The sequence below is a fragment of the Herpailurus yagouaroundi genome, unplaced genomic scaffold (assembly GCF_014898765.1).
Source record: "Herpailurus yagouaroundi ecotype Mexico unplaced genomic scaffold, PumYag 332, whole genome shotgun sequence".
NCBI lineage: Eukaryota > Metazoa > Chordata > Mammalia > Carnivora > Felidae > Herpailurus > Herpailurus yagouaroundi.
Window position 1 is genome coordinate 124,210 of NW_024412549.1, and position 13,589 is coordinate 137,798.

Consider the following 13,589-nt stretch of genomic DNA (forward strand, 5'->3'; position numbering starts at 1 on the left):
ATCTACTTTTATTTTAATAGTTTTATAGTTTTAACTCTTAAATTTAAGGTTTTTTGAGGCACCTGGGTAGCTCAGTCAGTTAAGCATTTGACTTCAGCTCAGGTCATGATCTCATGGTTCGTGAGTTCAAGCCCCACATAGGTCTCTGTGCTGAGAGCTGAGTCTGGAGACTGCTTCAGATTCTGTGTCTCCTTCTCTCTCTCTGTCCCTCCCTGCTTGCACTCTGTCTCTCTGTCTCTATCTCAAAAATAAATAAACATTAAAAAAACACTTTAAATTTAAGGGTTTTTGTCCATTTTAAATTAATTTTTGTATGTATATGGTATAAGGGTGGGAGTCCAACTTTATTCTTTTGCATATGGATATCAGATTTTCATAGCACCATTTGTTGAAAAGACTATTCTTTTCCCATTGAACGATCTTGGCAACCTCATCAAAAATTATTTTACCATATATGTGAGAGGTTACTTCTGGGCTTTCTGTTCTATTTCATTGCTCTATGTGTCTATCCTTATGCCAGTACCATTCTTCTTTGATTACCATGGTTCTGTGGTAAGATTTTAAATCATAAAGTGTGAGTCCACCATCTTTGAGGGTATATATATATATATATATATATATATATATATATATATATAACTGTATTTACTTAGAAGCATTCAGAATGTCAACAAAGCAGCTATAACTTCTTTTTTTCAAATACAGAGCTGTTATTCAGCTAGCAGAACAATTATTTCATATAAGTAGCTTTGGAAGATAAGAAAACTACCATCCCCAACGTAACTAATTTGTGCTATGCACTAACAAGAATCTGCTTTAAATGTCCGTGTCAATTTAAAACCCCTATACTGTACCAGGCAAGGTTAGTGGCTACTGAAAATACCACCAGGACAGGGCTTTCTAAAGACACATTCAGTAGTGTGTTAATTTATACCAAAAAAGACACTGTGCAGTTTAAAAATATATCTTATACAGTCTTACATTTCAATTTTTTTCTTTAAAAGGACTGAGTGTTGTACAGGGGGTTAAATGCTTTATAGACAAAAAAAAATGTCTAGAACCAACTTATTCATCACCATCATATTCTTCATCTTCATCTTCTTCATCTTCCTCATCCTCCTCCTCTTCCTTCTTTTTCTTGCTTTTTTCAGCCTCGATGACTCCCTTCTTTGCTGCATCAGGCTTTCCTTTAGTTCACTAGGCAGTAATATCCTTTTTATATTTTTCCTTCAGCTTAGCAGCCTTATTATCATAAGACTGCTTGTCATCTGCAATAGTTTTTTCACATCTCTCCCAGTTTCTTTGCAATGTCACCAATGGATAGGCCAGCATCTTCTCCTTTGGTTTTTGGTTGATACTCAGAACAAAACAAGAGGAAGGCCAAAGGAGGCCTTTTGGGTACATTGGGATTCTTGAACTTCTTTTTTGTTTTCCCTTTAGGGGGGATATAAATTTTCATTTCTCTTTCATAATGGGCCTTGTCTGCCTTTGCCATGTCTTCAACTTTTCCTTTCTCTTTAGTAGACATGATCTTCCAGTTCTCTCAGCACTTCTTAGAAAACTCTGAGAAGTTGACTGAAACATCTATGTGCTTCTTTTTTGTGTCTCTCTTGACAAGTTTGCACAGAGAATGCATATGATGACATTTCCTCTCTGCTTCTTAGGATTTCCTCTGCAAATGTTTAATTATTTTCCTCAGTGAGGCACAGAATTGCCCAGTGCCTCGCTGACTCTCAGTTGCCCCCAAACTATCTCTATTGAGCTCATTGTACTGCAATGGCTATGAGAGCCAGACACAGCATCTTTGTTGTTTTTCACTATTGTTTTAGTTACTTGGAATTTCTTGAAATTCACATAAACCTTAGGATGGCAATGATATTTATTTCTTTTCATGCTTTAAAAATATTATTCCTCTCTCATTTGTCTTACACTATTTTAAGTGAGAAATATGCTGTCATCCTTATATTTTTTCCACTTTATACAATGTTGCTTTTTTCTCTGGATGCTTTTGAGATTTTTTTAAATCCCTGGTTTTGAGAAATTTGATTATAACATGCTTTAGTTTAGTTTTCTTTGCTTTAAGTGTTTGTAGAGATGATCTATGGACTTAGTTTGCATCGAATTTGAGATAAATTTGGGTCACTATTTTTCAAAACAGATATTTTGGCACATTTGAATTGTCTCACAGCTCACTGATACAATGTTTATTTTTCCCCCAAGTTCTTATTTTCTCAGTATCTCATTTTGTATCGACTCTGTCTTCGAACTCACTAATTTTTTCTTCTGCAATGTCTAGCCTGCAGCTAATCACAGCTAATGTAGTTTCCATGTCTAACATTTTAGCTTTCCTACCTAGAATTTTGATTTGGGCCTTTTTAAAGTATCTTCTAGATTTTGACTTAACATGGTCAATCTTTTCTAATCTTCTTGAACATATAAAATATAGTTATACTAACTTTTAATGCCTTTACTAATTCTATTATCTATGTCACTTCTGGTTACTTGCCAATTGGTTGATTTTTCTCCTATTTGTGGGTCATATTTTCTTGCTTCTTTGAATAGTTGATAACTTTCAACTGGATGTCAAACATTGTTAATTTTCCTTATTAGATGATATATATTTTTGCATTCCATAGTTTTGACATTTGTTCTAAAACACAATTTCTTGGCATGATGTGATCCTTTGGGGCATTATTTTTAGGATTATTAGGCAGAATCAAAAACTGTGTTTAGTGTAGAGCTAAATTCTCCTGACTACTAAGGTAAAACTGTTCTGAGTACTCTACCTGATGTCTCATGAGTTGTGAGGTTTTCCACTTCAACTAATAGAAACAAAAACTATTCTGGACCCTGTGTGGACTCCATTGATTGTTTCCTCTAATCTTCTCAGGTGGTTCTTCTCCAACCTTGGGTAGTTTCCTTATATATATTCACTGTTCAATGTTCAGTTGAAGACTGAAGGGAAATCTTCTGCAGATTTCTGGGATATTTTCTCCCTGTGTGTGTGCAGTTATTTCTTCTCTGGCACTTTGCAAACTCTAGCAACTTTTGGTTTCCCTGGATTCCTAGATTGATTCATCAAATCAGAGAGAGAAAGTTAGGTTTTTCCAGGGTTCCTGGAAACTTTCTCTAGGCAGTCAGCTGGAATAATTGTAGGACTTCCTTCATTTGTTTTCTACCTCTCAGATATCATTGTCCTTCAATGTCTGACGATGAATGTCTCAAGACTTACTGTTTCATGTATTTTATTTAGGGTTTTGTTGTTGTTGTTGTTGTTGTTGTCATTGTCGTTGTTGTTATTTCAAGCCTTTGTTACCCCATCTTGATCGAAAGCAGAAGTCTTATGCTTAGATTTTGATTGAGATTTCATTGAATCCATATACCAATTTTCTGAGAATTTAAATCTCTTTTAATAGTAAATATTTTATTTTATTTTTTAAAATTAATTTATTATTTTTAAATTTACATCCAAGTTAGTTAGCATATAATGCAACAATGATTTCAGGAGTAGATTTCTTAATGCCCCTTATCCATTTATCCCTTCCTCCCTCCCAAAACCACTCCAGAAACCTGCTGTTTATTCTCTATACTTAAGAGTCTCTTACATTTTGTCCCTGTCTCCATTTTTTATATTATTTTTGCTTCCCTTCCCTTATGTTCATCTGTTTTGTATCTTAAATTCCTCATATGAGTGAAGTCATATGATATTTGTTTTCCTCTGACAGACTAATTTCACTTAGCATGGTATTTTCCAGTTCCATCCACATAGTTGCAAATGGCAAGATTTCATTCTTTTGGATTGCCAAGTAATACTCCATTGTATGTGTGTATATATACATATATATACATATAAGGTATACATATATATACATATAAGGTATACATATATACCACATCTTCTTTATCCATTCTTCCATTGAGGGACATTTGGGCTCTTCATACTTTGGCTATTGTTGATAGTGCTGCTACAAAACAGCACACCTGTATCCCTTGGATAAATACCTAGTAGTGCAATTACTGAGTTGTAGGGTAGTTCTTTTTTTAATTTTTTGAGGAATCTCCATAGTGTGTCCCAGAGTGGCTGCACCAGTTTGCATTCCCACCACCAGTACAAAAGAGTTCCTCTTTATCTACATCCTCACCAACATCTATTGTTAACTGAGTTGTTAATGTTAGCCATTCTGACAGGTGTGAGGTGGTATCTCATTGTGGTTTTGATTTGTATTTCCCTAATGATGAGTGATGTTGAGCATTTTTTCACATGTCTGTTAGCTATCTGGATGTCTTATTTGGAAAAGTATCTATTCATGTGTTGTGACCATTTCTTCACTGGATTATTTGTTTTTTGAGTGTTGAGTTTGATAAGTTCTTTATGGATTATGGATACTAACCCTTTGTCTGATATGTCATTTGCAAATATCTTCTACCAAATATCGGTTGCCTTTTAATTTTGCTGATTGTTTCCTTCACTGTGCAGAAGCTTTTTATTTTGATGAGGTCTCAATAGTTCATTTTTGCTTTTGTTTCTCTTGCCTCTGGAGATGTGTTGAGTAAGAGGTTGCTGTGGCCGAGGTCAAAGAGGTTGTTGCCTGTTTTCTCCTCTAGGATTTTGATGGCTTTTTGTATTACATTTAGGTCTTTCATCCATTTTGAGTTTATTTTTCTGTATGGTGTAAGAAACTGGTCCAGTTTCGTTCTTCTGCATGTTGGTGACCAGATTTCCCAGCACTGTTTGCAGAAGAGACTGTCTTTATTCTACTGGATATTCTTTCCTGCTTTTTTCAAAGATTAGTTGGCCATACATTTGTGGGTCCATTTCTGGGTTTTCTATTCTGTTCCATTGATCTTAGTGTCTGTTTTTGTGCCAGTACCATACTGTCTTGATGATTGCAGCTTTATAATACATCTTGAAGTCTGGGATTGTGATGCCTCCAGCTTTGGATTTTTTTTCAAGATTGTTTTGGCTTTTTGTGGTCTTTTCTGGTTCCATACACATTTTAGGATTGTTTGTTCTAGCTCTGTGAAGAATGCTGGTGTTGTTTTGATATGAACTGCATTGCACATGTAGATTGCTTTGGGTAGTATTGACATTTTAACAATGTTTGTTCTTCTAATCCAGGAGGATGGAGTATTTTTCCTTTTTTGTGTGTGTCTTCTTCAATTTCTTTCATAAGCTTTGTAGAGTTTTCAGTGTATTGATTTTTCACCTCTTTGGTTAGGTTTATTCATAGGCATTTTATGGTTTTTGGTTTTATTCCATTGTAAATGGGATCGATTCCTTGAATTCTCTTTCTGTTGCTTCATTACCGGTGTATAAGAATGCAACCGATTTTTGTGCATTGATTTTATATCCTGTGACTTTATTGAATTCATGGATCAGTTCTAATAGTTTTTGGGTGGAATATTTTGGGTTTTCCATACAGAGTATCATGTCATCTGTGAAGAGTGAAAGTTTTACTTCCTCCTAGCTGATTTTGATGCCTTTTATTCCTTGTGTTACCTGATTGATGACGTTAAGACTTCCAATACTGTGTTGAATGACAGTGGCAAGAGTGCATATCCCTGTCATGTGGGTATCCTGACCTTTGGGGGAAAGCTCTCAGTTCTTCCCCATTGAGAATGATTAGTGGTGGGTCTTTCATATATGGCTTTTATGATCTTGAGGTATGATCCTTCTATCCCTACTTTCCTGAGGGTTTTTCTCAAGAAAGGATGCCAAATTTTGTCAAATGCTTTCTCTGAATCTTTTAAGAGGATTATGTGGTTTTTGTCCTTTCTTTTATTGATTGATGTATCACATTGATTGTTTTGTGAATAATGAACCAGCTCTGCATCCCAGGTATAAATCCTAGGTGGTCGTGGTGAATAATTCTTTTAATGTATTGCTGGATCTGGTTGGCTAGTATCTTGTTGAGGATTTTTGCATCCATGTTCATCAGGGAAATTGGTCTGTAATTCTCCTTTTTAGTGGGGTCTCTGTCTGGTTTTGGAATGAAGGTAATGCTGGCTTCATAGAAAGAGTTTGTTTCCAGTTTTCCTTCCATTTCTATTTTTTGGAACAGCTTCAAAAGAATAGATGTTAGCTCTTCTTTAAATGTTTGGTAGAATTCCCCTGGAAAGCCATCTGGCCTTGGACTCTTGTTTTTTGGGAGATTTTTAATTACTTATTCAATTTCTTTGCTGGTTATGTACATGTCAAATTTTCTGTTTCTTCCTGTTTCAGTTTTGGTAGTTTATATGTATCTAGGAATTTGTCCCTTTCTTCCAGGTTGCCATTTTATTGGCGTATAATTGCTCATAATATTCTCTTTTTATTTTTTTTGTACTTCTGCAGTGTTGGTTGTGATCTCTCCTCTTTCATTCTTGATTTTATTTATTTGGGTCCTTTTTCTTTTTGATCAAGTTGGAGAGTGGTTTATTAATTTTGTTAACTCTTTCAAAGAACCAGCTCCTGGTTTCATTGATCTGTTCTACTGTTTTGTTTTGTTCTGTTTGTTTGTTTGTTTGTTTGTTTGTTTTGGTAGCATTGATGCTCTAATCTTTATTATTTTATGTCTTATGCTCATTTTGGGTCTTATTTGCTGCTATTTTTCCAGCTCATTAAGGTGTAGGGTTAGGTTGTGTATTGGAGAGCTTTCTTCCTTCTTTAGGAAGGCCTGGATGGCTATATACTTCCCTCTTATGACCACCTTTGCTGTATCCCAGAGGTTTTGGGTTGTGGTGCTATCATTTTCATTGGCTTCCATGTACTTTTTAATTTCCTCTTTAACTTCTTGGTTAGCCCATTCATTCTTTAGTAGGATGTTCTTTAGTCTCCAAGTATTTCTTTTCTTTCCAAAATTTTTCTTGTGGTTGATTTCGAGTTTCATAGCATTGTGATCTGAAAATATGTGCGGTATGATCTCGATCTTTTTGTACTTGTTAAGGGCTGATTTGTGTCCCAGTATGTGATCTATTCTGGAGAATGTTCCATGTGCACTGGAGAAGAATGTGTATTCTGCTGCTTTAAGATGAAATGTTCTGAATATATCTGCTAAATTTATCTGGTCCAGTGCATCATTCAAAGCTATTGTTTCCTTGTTGATTTTTCTGCTGAGATGATCTTTCCATTGTTGTAAGTGGAGTGTTGAAGTCCCCTACTATTATGGTATTATTATCTATGAGTTTCTGTATGTTTGTGATTGATTTACATATTCGGGTGCTTCCACACTTGGAGCATAAATATTTACAATTGTTAGGTCTTCTTGGTGGATAGACCCCTTAATTATGAAATAATGCCCTTCTTCATCTCTTGTTACCATCTTTATTTTAAAATTTATATTATTTTATTTTTTTTTCAACGTTTATTTATTTTTGGGACAGAGAGAGACAGAGCATGAACGGGGGAGGGGCAGAGAGAGAGGGAGACACAGAATCGGAAACAGGCTCCAGGCTCCGAGCCATCAGCCCAGAGCCCGACGCTGGGCTCGAACTCCCGGACCGCGAGATCGTGACCTGGCTGAAGTCGGACGCTTAACCGACTGAGCCACCCAGGCGCCCCTTTATTTTAAAATTTAGATTGTCCCATATAAGTGTGGCTCCTCTGCTGTCTTTTGGTGACCATTAGCATGACTTATAATTCTCCATCCCCTTACTTTCAATTTGAAGGTGTTTTTAGGTCTAAAACGGGTCTTTTGTAAACAGCATATAGATAGCTTCAACAGTCTCTACCAAATGTCCTTCCAGCAGTGGAACCGCTTTTCCCCGTGTGGCCCGAGAACCTCCCGGACCCCACTCTGCTCCTGGGGATTCACTCTTCCCACCAGATCACCACCAGTTATCAAGCTGCAGAGTTTCAGACTCTGCACTCCCCCTGTTTATAAAGTCTTAATTGAATTTAAACCCTCTCCTTTTGCCTTTTTCCCTTTTTTATTCAGTCTCTTGCAGCTGTTTCTACTCTTCCACTTTCTCTCCAGCTGCTTTTGGGGGAGAGGGTGCTTTTTCCATACTCTATGCCCATCTCCATCCTCTCTCTGCATGAAAAATCAGCTCCCTGCCCTCCGCAGCTTCTCTCTCCCCCAGTTCACCTCTCCACACTGTGTACCTGCTGAGTTCCATTGTTCAGGTTGTGCAGATCGTTGTGTTAATCCTCAAATCAGTTTTCTAGGTGTGCAAGGTGGTTTAGTGTTGATCTGGATGCATTTCAGGGATGAGAGACAAAAAGAACTTCTATGCTGTTCCACCATCTTTGTCCCTCCTGTGATCAAATATTTTAAACATAAACTTAGAATATTGAAGTTTTGAGCCTTTTTCTTAGTATTTATTCAAGTGCAAGTGAAATAATTGTATATTTAGCAACTGCAAAAAATTCCACAGTTAAATTATTAGCATTAATGAGTTTATCAAGGTTATTAGATATAAGAATATAAGAATAAGATATAAGGTTACAGATATAAGAATAGATATTAGATATAAGAATATAAATACTATTTCCAAGTATTTTGTAATTTTGATGATGTGAATTGTATCCCTTTTTCAAATTGTATGTTCTGTATATTTTGGTTCTATAGAAGTGCTTAGTTCTTAAATATTATTCTCATATCTAATAACTTTATAAACTCATGAATTCCAATAATTTAACTGTGGAATTTTTTTGCAGTTAATAAATATATAATTATTTCAATTGCACATGAGTTTTATTCCCTCTGTTCCAACAATGATTAAAACTCCCAAACTCTATAGTATATCCTTTTATCAGAATTTATGATTGAAATACTAAGATATGCTACATTCCTGTTTTCCAAAAGTTGGGAGATAGAATCAGAACTAAGTCTTGCTAATTGGTTAGACCCAGATACCTGTCATGTGACTGACTTTTCTTATTAGATCATGGCTAAGCCATGTGGGTTTGAGACCAATATTCTGGAAGCTGAAGGGAGGGAAAAGGTGTGGGAAATCAAATCAATAGGGAAAGCAAATATTAAAGCAAAGGGGTTAATATTAGGATCTACCACACAAGGCCAAGTTACACTCTCATCTAATAAATTCTTATATAAATAATTGCCTTTTAGAAGCCTTCTGATTAGTCAATAAACAACTATGCAATTAGACAGAGGTTTCTTTTCTGGCAACGTCTCACATTTTCTTTCTATTCACTTTTCTTCCTCTCTCCGGTTTTCAGACATTGTCTCAGATGCATTCTTAGTCCTTTTAATTCTGGTCGAAATGATATTTCATCCCCATATTTATGTTCTCCTTAATGTCTAGTCATTAAGGGGAAAATTTAAGGGAAAAATTGCTCCAGATTCAACCACAATTCACTACTTTAGCAACCATAAACTAGACAGAGATACCATATATTATTGCCCAGATCACTTTAACAATAGTCTCCTTGTTCTTTTCCTCCCAGTACTGACTAATCTTAATACAACAGCAATAATAACTGTTCAATGTCTTACTAAAGACATAAGTTGGAACATGTCATTTTTCTACTCAATGACCCAAAACATTCCCTATTTCACTCAAGTTAAAAATCAAAGTTGTTATTAGATTACTAGATGTTATATGATCTGTTGCTTTTCTGACCTCTTCTCCAATTACTGTACTCCTGTCTCCTTCACACCAGTCACATGACTCTTTCCATTCCTTAAAAACACCAGGCATGTTCCTGTCTTATGAACTTTGTTGTGGTTGCTTCCTCTGACTGGAAAATTCTTCATCCAGAAATCCACTTAGATAACTCCTTTACATCCTCCAGTTTTTACTCAAGTATTATCTTCTCACTCAGCCTGTCCAGGCTGATCGATTCAAATTGAACCCCACCTTCTCTTGCAGCTCCCAGTAGTCCCCATTTATTGCTAATATTTTCTTTTCCCTTAGCAGTTAGCACTTTCTAATGTGCTTCATTCCTGAGTGGTATGCTAACTTCAATAATGGTTCAAATTCTTCATTTTTCTCCATATACACGCTCAGAAAAACTCTCAAAATTATAAAATTATACATATGAAGAACAGTTTAGCTATTGCCAGGGGTTAGGAACAGAAGGAAGAGATTGGCGCTGGCTATTTAGCATGGCTATAAAGGGATAGCATGAGTGAAATCCTTATGGTGATGCAACAGCTCCGTGTCATGATTGAGCTGGTGGTTATATGAATTCATACATGTGATAAAATTGCATGGAACTAGACACACACACAAATATAAGTGCATGTAACACTGGTCATATCTGAATAAAATGGGTTGTATTCATTGTAATTCTTTGGTTTTTACATTGTACTACAATGAATTCAAACAATGATGTTGGGAATGTAAAATGGTACAACCAGTTGGAATTCAGTTTGTCAGAGTCTTACAAATTTCAACTTATTTCTCTGTTATGAGGTAACAATTTCCCTCATGATATTTACCCAAGCAAAATGTAAACAAATATACACAAAAAAGTTGTACAACAAGGTTAAGCAGAATTATTCATAAATGCCAAATACTAGAAATAACATAAATGTCTATCAATAGGTAAGTGGATAAGCAATTTTCATATATTCACATGGTGAAATAATACCAATAATGGAAACAAAATTCTGGTAGATTCAACAACATCAAACAGTTATGATGAATGAAATCAGAACAATATTTGCTTCAGGGTAGAGGGGTGGATGGAAATGGGCGTAAGAAAGCTTTCTGGGATGATCAAAATCCCATCACTTTTTGGGGTTGGTAGAAACAGAGGTGTATATATTTGTCAAAACTCAAAAATCTTGAATGTTATTTTAGACGTAAACTAAATCAATACAATTACAATATTAACTTGTTATATGTTTTAATGAAATCTTCTTACATTTTTAACTAAATAATGTCTGTTCAGTTCATAAGTACAGAGTAAATTTTAATAAAACATCACAATGATACTGGTTTTATACATTTTACACTCTTTCAACTGTAATTGTATATGCTGAAATTCTATTATTTGATGCATACAAGCTTAAAAGTGTGTTCATTTCTAGTGAATTGAATTCTTTTTTTTTTAAGTTTATTTATTTATTTTGAAGAGAGAGACAGAGACAGAGAGAGCATGGGTGCATGAGTGAGGGAGGGGGGCAGAAAGAGGGAGAAAGAGAATCCAAATCTCTCTGCACTGACAGCATAGAGCCTGCCATGGGGCTTCATCTCACAAACCATGAGATCATGACCTGAGCCAAGTCAAGAATTGTGTGCTTAATCAACTGAGCTGTCCAGGGCCCCTCTAATGAATTGAATTCTTTTTTTTTTTTTTTTTTTTTTTTTTTTTTTTTCAAAATGCCTTTGTCTCAAAGATTAATTTGTTCCATTTACTTGATAAATTTACAACTGCTTTACTTTGGTATATGGTATAACTATAACTCTTCATATAACCCTTTTCTTTAAATGATATAACCATGTGTATTCTTTTATTTTGTAACTTTTGCCTCTTCAGTCTTATGATGGTAATTAATAATATTATGCAGTGTATATTCCAGGAGCTCATTTTTAAAATCTAATATAGATATGTTTGTATTTTATCTGGAGAGTTCAATTAAATTACACTTAGTTTTTGTTATCATTTCTTTGTTTAAGCATTTCATATTTGCTTTCTATTTGCCTACTGAATTTTTATTCATTATGTCCTTTTTAATGTTCTAGTACACCCTTTCTCTCCTTATCTTCCACAAAAGAATTAGGCCCTACAGAAAATTATTTGAGTGACTATTCTGTCGATCTCAAAGGAACGTAGATACAAGGAGGAAGTTAATCCATTACATATAATGTTTTAAGTTACTAGAGCTTAATTTTCTCTTAAAATTTTGATGGAGAAAGGATGGTGAAATAAATAAAACTGACAAAAATATGCAGTATCATAGATAACTAGGATGGTTTAGATTTCAGAGATTATATGGATTCTCATATCAAATACTGTAAGTCAAAGTAGTTATGTATAGAAACATGTCCAAAGCCTTCACTGAAATCTTAGTAATAGATTAGTCTGGAAAAATATAAACTTATTATAGATCAGGGTTTCTTATCATCATGACTATTGACATACTGGTCAACTCCCATGGTCCCTACTCACCAGATGTCTATAGCAATGTCCAAGATATAACAAACAAAACTATCAATAGAAATTGACCAATGTCCCCTGGGTGAGCAAAATCATTTCCATTGAGAACAACCACTATAGACAACTACTTCAAGGAGTTTGAATAAAAATGTAAGGATTAGATGGTTCAGTCAGTTGAGTGTCCAGTTCATATCAGTTCAAGTCATGATCTCATGGTTATGGGATTAAGCCCTGCATCAGGTTCTGTGCTGAGTGTGGAGTCTGCTTAAGATTTTCCCTTTCTCTGTCCTTCTGCCCCTTTTGCTCTCTCTCTGTCCCTTTTGCAGGGGAGAGGCAGAGAGAAGGACGGAGAGAATCCCAAGCAGGTTCCACACTGTCAGTACAGAACCTGACATAGGGCTTGAACTTATGAACAATGAGATCATGACCTGAGCCAAAACAGAGTTGGATGCTTAACTGACTGAACCACCCAGATGTCCCTAAAATAAAATAAATTTTAAAAAATGTAAGGATTGGATAAAAAAACATGAGATTTAGATTAGATATATTGACATGTACCCCATTTTCTCTAATGTAATTATTCAGTGCTTTTTTTTCTCTAAGTGCCTAGATGATAAAATGTATGGAGACACCACATATAATGGAAAACTTAGTTTTCCTTTTTTCTGTTGATTTTGACTTTTACACAATAAATGTAGTTTATTATTAGTAATGTTGTGAACTGAGGACTTTTATGTGAGGAAAGAATAGTAAAAGGGATATGGAAAAAAATGAGAAAGATGTTAAGTGATAAAGGAAATTTTAAAGAGAAAATAATCTAAGGAAATAAAATTTTTAATCAAGAAAGGGAAAGAAAATTTATAGGAAGTAGAACATCATTTTCACTGTGAAAGGAAATAAAATAAAAAAGAGACATGAATTTGTGATAGAAGGGCAGAATGTTTAAGAATTTTCCACTAATGTCTTGTATTTCACTGCTCTGCCAGTACTGCCCTTTTTCAGTCAGGCTTGCTCAGTCCCAGTGTAGCAGGCTCTTTACCCATAATATCAGCAGAAACCCTTGCCCACATCACCTCTACCAACCAGAGAGTTCTGCAGGACTCCAGTTTTACTGGAAGCAGCATTAGGTCTCATTTCACACTTGGCACACTCTGACCAGGGAAAGAACATTGCCCACTGCAGGAAAGGAGAGCCTCTGCAGAAAGCTGGTCTGAAGGAAAGAGCAGCCAAACACAACAGGAGAGCACACACACACACACACACACCAGAGACAACCTGAAGTGCCAGGCCCTGGAAGCTACATGACCTTTTCTTCATAAAGCCATTACTTTCAGGAATAGGAAACATAACTTTTTTTCTAACACAGAGACAAAGTCAGTGACCTAGACAAGATCCCAAGACAGAGGAATTCAACCCAAATGAAAGAATAAGATAAGGCCATGGCCAGAGTCCTAAGCTAAACAGATTTAATAACATGCCTGATGGATAATTTAAAGCAATAATCATAAGGATACTCACTTGGCTTGAGAAAAGAACGGAA

At 35.4% G+C, this 13,589-nt stretch overlaps 1 pseudogene; it reads right to left on the reverse strand.

The window, feature by feature from the left end:
* Positions 1-841: 841 nt before the first annotated feature.
* On the reverse strand, positions 842-13,219 carry LOC121021865 (high mobility group protein B1-like; annotated as a pseudogene).
* Between the last annotated feature and the right edge of the window lie 370 nt (positions 13,220-13,589).